Source organism: Malaya genurostris, chromosome 3, assembly GCF_030247185.1.
Source record: "Malaya genurostris strain Urasoe2022 chromosome 3, Malgen_1.1, whole genome shotgun sequence".
Lineage (NCBI taxonomy): Eukaryota > Metazoa > Arthropoda > Insecta > Diptera > Culicidae > Malaya > Malaya genurostris.
Window position 1 is genome coordinate 214325253 of NC_080572.1, and position 6136 is coordinate 214331388.

Here is a 6136-nt window from a genome sequence, read left to right on the forward strand (position 1 = left end):
GCACAAGATCATTAGGCGGCGCACACCTTCTTCGTCCATCGTTTTAGCTATCTTATTCCACCAGGTCGTCATCTGATTGATGTCTTTGACAACATTTCCCTTTGCCTTGAGTCTCCTCTTCATGATTGCCCAGTATTTCTCAATAGGGCGAAACTGGGGGCAGTTGGGTGGGTGCCAAATCTGGCCAAAACATTACGGGATAGTCGTGGGATCGAATGAACGGAAAAATTCGTCTTGGAGACACTCTTTTTAGTATTTTTCCGTTGTCATTGTCTTATTTGTAACGAAAACTTTCGTTTTTGTTTTCTTGCAAATTTGTCGACAAAAACAATTTTAAATTTGGCTGGAACATCCCCTCGAGCCGTTGCCAGGTAAAATTTTTGACCTGGGAATTGCCCGAAGTCAGCCTTGACATAGGTTTCATCGTCCATCAGAAGACACCCGTCGAACTTGGTCAGCACCTGGTCATATAACATATGGAGCACGAATTTTGACCACACTATTCTGTTTTATGGTCCGACTTGGCTGTTTGCTAACTCGATACGACTTGATTCCTTCCCGGAGTCGAGTTCTCCTCACGGTACTATGTGCAGCACCGAATTTTCTGGCCAAATCACAGTCCGACAGATTAGGATTCCTCTTAATTGTCTTCAAAATCTTACCACGCAGTTTCCGGTCGACAGTTCCACTCCGACGATTGGCTTGAGGCTTCCGAATCGTCGTCAATGTTTCCTTATACCGTTTGATAACGCGCCATACGGTATTTCTGGGCAATTTCAGATGTTTAGCTAGCCAAGAACTTCCAAATCCGTCCATCAGGAGCGCCATAATATGAGCAAAAGTTTGTTACAAAACTGCGTGGTAAGATTTTGAAGACAATTAAGAGGAATCCTAATCTGTCGGACTGTGATTTGGCCAGAAAATTCGGTGCTGCACATAGTACCGTAAGGAGAACTCGACTCCGGGAAGGAATCAAGTTCAAGAATGGTATGCAGAGAAAGGGGTCCAGTTTGTTCCGAATCCATCCAACTGCCCCCAGTTCCGCCCTATTGAGAAATACTGGGCAATCATGAAGAGGAGACTCAAGGCAAAGGAAAAGGTAGTCAAAGACATCAATCAGATGGCGACCTGGTGGAATAAGATAGCTAAAACGATGGACGAAGAAGGTGTGCGCCGCCTAATGAGCCGTGTTACCGAAAAAATTCGAGAATTCCTTCGAAACCGTGACGAATAATTTTATTCGCATTTTTTCTTAAAAGTATAAAGAAAACGCTACATTTGTATAAAAAAAGATCTTGAATTCAATAATAAATAACTTAAATACAGGCAATTGTCTTTGTTCCAATTCTATCTGAAACAAGTTTTAGGAGGCTCTCTAAGCCGTTGTTGCAAATCGTGATTCATACACCGTCTCCTAGTTCCGTCTTCTATCTGCACTCTGCATCTGCATACATGGTTCGCAGCGTTTTTGCTCTCGAAAATACTAAAAAATTATGAAATTTACAGATGACGCAAATCCACATATGACGCAATTCATAAGAACGTAATCCGTGAAACGAGTGAGTCTTACAAGCATAATCTAATGTCGTTTTGCTTGATGTCAAACCTAACCCAGTTTCCTCCCTAGCTGCTGTCAAACCGTTTGTTTGAAGCTAGTTTCGAACCTAGTTTCAACGTTGTTGAACTGCAAATCCAGTCAGTAATACCCGGAGAGTGGTACTGCGCGTATTATTTTCTTCGTTTCACCGCAAAGGCACACACGGCTAACAGCAAACGAAGTTAACCGGTCTATTGCACTTGTCCCGAAACAAACGTTCGTGGGATACCTTCGGTACTAAATACTGATCCCTTTGGATCCACTTAGACCAGAATTCAAACAACGGAACGAAACGGATTGTCACTTTTGGTGGGTGACACGCTGCTGCAACCGATACTCTCCCGGGTCAACAAAATACTAGCTGCCGCGCAAAGGTTTTCCCGCGGTTTTATCGGCTTGTTGTCCACCGCCACCTTCAAAGCAGTCCACCCCGCATTTTATGCTGCGATGATGACGATGATGACGACGATGACAGTGTGTGGACAGATGACGGTTATAATGATTTATAGTTTGTGTTTCAGATTGGTGTCTTGGATTATATTTGTACCTACTACACTTGTTTCCTTTTATAGTATTAATATGTAATATGTAATATGAATTGTATTGAACAATAACAAGGATATAAATAAATTAATGGATATAAATAAATAAACACTTATGAATACAATATATAATTTAATAATAAATATGTAGTAAATAAATGTAAATAAATAAATTTTGAAAAATATATCAATATATCAATAAATAAATAAATATATTGATAAATAAGTAAATAAATAAATAGGAAAAATAATTAAACAAAACCCTACTTTTGACACCAACCTAGGCTATTAAGCAGAACTTAAACGTGACTCAAACGTGTAAACACGGAGTAGGAACGCGATTGACGGTTAAATTATACTCAGACATTTACTAACAATGAAAATAAACAAAAACATACAAAATTCGAAAAAAAATGTATACAAGCTGGACTCAGTGACCTTAGGAATTATATTGTGACCAAAAAATAACAGGTCACTAGCCCTGCAAAATCTACTGAACCGATTCTTTTCAAACTTGGAACATACTTTCTTGGTCTAAAATGCTACGTTTTTGAAAATTTTCCCTTTTCATATTATGGTTGTTTTCCACCTTAAAATTGGCGGAAAATATAGCGTAAGATCGCGTTTTTTGCTTAAATATGCCACGAACTGTTAAAAAATTAAATAATAACTTGAGATCGACGGAAGGAAGAGAAATAACTTTAGATAATTCTACGACGAGTTATCGTGTTCACCGCGCAACGCGATTCTCAATAGAGGTTTTGGGGAATGCTCAGCTACCGCCTAATTTTTCAATTTCAATATCCGAAAATTTAACTAAATATTCTTCAAATGATACATTATAATGTAAAAAAAGTTTTAATATATTTGCTCAAGTCGTTTCTCCTTTAAAAATTACAAAAAAGTGTTGTTTGATTCAAATTATCCCTTACTTCCCCCTTAATGACATAGATCATTGTCTTAACCTGTCAGTTTTGATGTTTATATTTTTCTCAATAATCTTATTATTTTCTGTCAATTGCGGCAAAAATAAATGTAAATTGGCTGCGAGAATCTTCGTGTAACTGATTGCATTTGATTTAATCTGACTTTGAGCGACATATTTTAGAGATTGTGGACAGTAAGTATAATTGTCAAAAATTTATTGTTATATTTTTCGTATATAAAGCGTTTTATTATTTAAATTTATTTTAATATTTCAACTACATTTACTTAACGATTTGTTAAGTTTTGTTTGTTCGACGTATGGCCCACATAACTAAATTCAGTTTTCGCAATGACTGAGTGGAAACATATATTGGAGAAGCCAAATGAACGAAAAACTAACAGAAAAGATGATTTATTGGAAAAATATACGCTTAGAGACAGGACACGAACCTGCGTTCTTATGCATTCCGTGCTTACGCGCTACCATTTCGCCACTCTGAACCTTGTTATTAGACACTCTAACACGCAGTCAGACATAGTAGAACGTACATCGAATCCTGGTCGTCACCCGACCGATACCATACATCCAAACATCTTCTCTGTCCATCAAACACTAGTCCTCTCGCTTTATACCTATATTCCGCTCAAGCACTGAGTAGGAGAGTGTGTTTTGAAAAAAGAATACATTTACTTTTATGGTGCTGGCTGATTTCGTTGGATATTTACTGTCACCAGACGAATCAGACGCACTTCGAACAACAGATAATTGCAAACAGCTTAAGAAAACAGTGTCTCTTTTTCTTCCTTGTTGCATATTTCATGTACGCTTCCAATAAAAGTTTTCACATCACTTTTATTAAATATAATCTATAAAAAATATAATGAATATTAAAATTATATTGGCTTAAGTTTTATCGACTTTTCGCATAACTTGTATATGGTATTCTAATCAATATCATAAAAATTATGGAGTTATAAAAGGGTGTAGCCGGGTTAGCATATAAAAACTGCCTCCAAACAGAAAAAAATTGATATACGCTGTTTGAAAGGATTTATATTGGAGATGATTTTCCCAAAATTTTACCCCTTTAACTGCCATATTGGTGGAGTTAGGGTGGTTCTTCTGATTTTCATTTTATTTAAATTTTTCAAAACCCTCTCTAGCAATAATATTGAAAAAAAACAAAAATATTTTAGAATTTACGGGAAACCTTTCTGATTTGTTTCAGAATTTTTCAAAATGTATTTCATGTGGAAAAATATGTTCAAAGTTTTCGAATTTTTTTAATCGCATTTACAATTTTAGTATCACTCTAGATTTTACCTCAAAAATAAATCGTTTATGAGTACATTATGCTGTATTTTTTCAGATTTTTTAAAAATGTGGACGAGTATAACATCAAATCACTCGGAACACCATGCGTCTCCATCAAATTGTCATCATCCGATGGATACGCATGGTATTTAGTTCTAAAATCATATACCACATGCCTTTAGAACTAAATACCATGCGTTTCCATCTACAACTTGAGTTCAGGGGAAAGAATTTCATTCCTAAAGTTATTTACACGCGGCCGCACGTCATTTATTTATGATCGCCGATAAGGATACAAGACAAGTAATACGTCACCATAAGAAACTAATCAACGGCGTATAAACTAAGGTTTCCAACAACTGCTTGGAGATCCACCTATCATACGTATAGCTGAAATTGGACAGCTACGATCGGCAGGACATGTCATCAGATAACAGACGGCAAACATTTGAAAATGGTTCTTGAATGTGATTCGGAAGGCTCAAGAAAAAGAGAAGGATAGCGAGCAAGGTGGATCGATCAAATGGAGGCTAAGAGTGGTCATAGTCTGAGCTGTATGGAGACGACTTCTAGATACATAATAAACGGGCTTGAGCTGATACGTGAAAAAAGTACTGCACGAAATAACAGAAAAAGACCACTAAGTGCAAGTAAATTTGATTAACTATATTTCCGAAAGCGTTTGAAATTCAATTTTTATACATAGCTTAGTTTTTCATTCTTAGTTAATAAATATTTCTATTGAAGCAATAAAACAATACGATTTTCCGAAACTGTTTAACAAAAGGGCCCTCTTCAGGAAATAGCGAAAAAAACTGAAAATATTAAGTTTAAAAGAACATGTTGTTTGCATAGAAAATCGATGATGCGAATTAATACGTTCTTTTTGGGTCTTCGGGACTTGCTGCAGGCGCCTCGACTTGATTTCTATCTGGTTTATAGTATTTCTTAGGACTGCTAATAGCTAACCTCGAAACCTTCAGACTATCCCGAAAGATGTTGAAATTAGAAACGAATCACAACCGTCCGCTGGCACACATGTTCACCAATGCATTCCCTACATCGTTGCTTGGTAAATCGACCCAGGCGTGCGGGCGTGTGTAAATAACATAAGGAATAAAATTCTTTTATCATTAATAGTAACCTCAATACTCAAGCCCTGAGCTCAAGTAGATGGGTATTTAGTTCTAAGGGTATGCGATATATGATTTTAGAACTAAATACCATGCGTTTCCATCGGATGATGACAATGTGATGGAGACGCATGGTGTTCGAGTGATTTATTTTTTTAAAGTCTGATGTTATACCCGTCCACATTTTTTTTAAATCTGAATAAATGCAGCATATTGTACTCATAAATGACTTATTTTTTATGTAAAATCTAGAGTGGTACTAAAATTGTAAATGCGATTAAAAAAATTTGAACATTTTTTTCCACATGAAATACATTGAAAAATGAAAAATTCTGAAACAAATCAAAAAAGTTTCCCATAATTCCTAAAATATTCCTGATTTTTTTCAAAAAATTTTTTAAATCCATTTTTTTTCTGTATGTTGGCAGTTTTTATATGTAAACTCGGTTACACTGTTCCACTGAAGATCATAAGTTGTCATATGCCTTTTAATGAAATATCATCTGCGTACGATTCATATGACACATTCAATGAATATAAATTATGTAACGAGTGAGGTTGTTTTGCCTCTCTCAGCTGGAAGTTTATCTCTCCATGCTTCCTGTTCACCCACGCCGACACG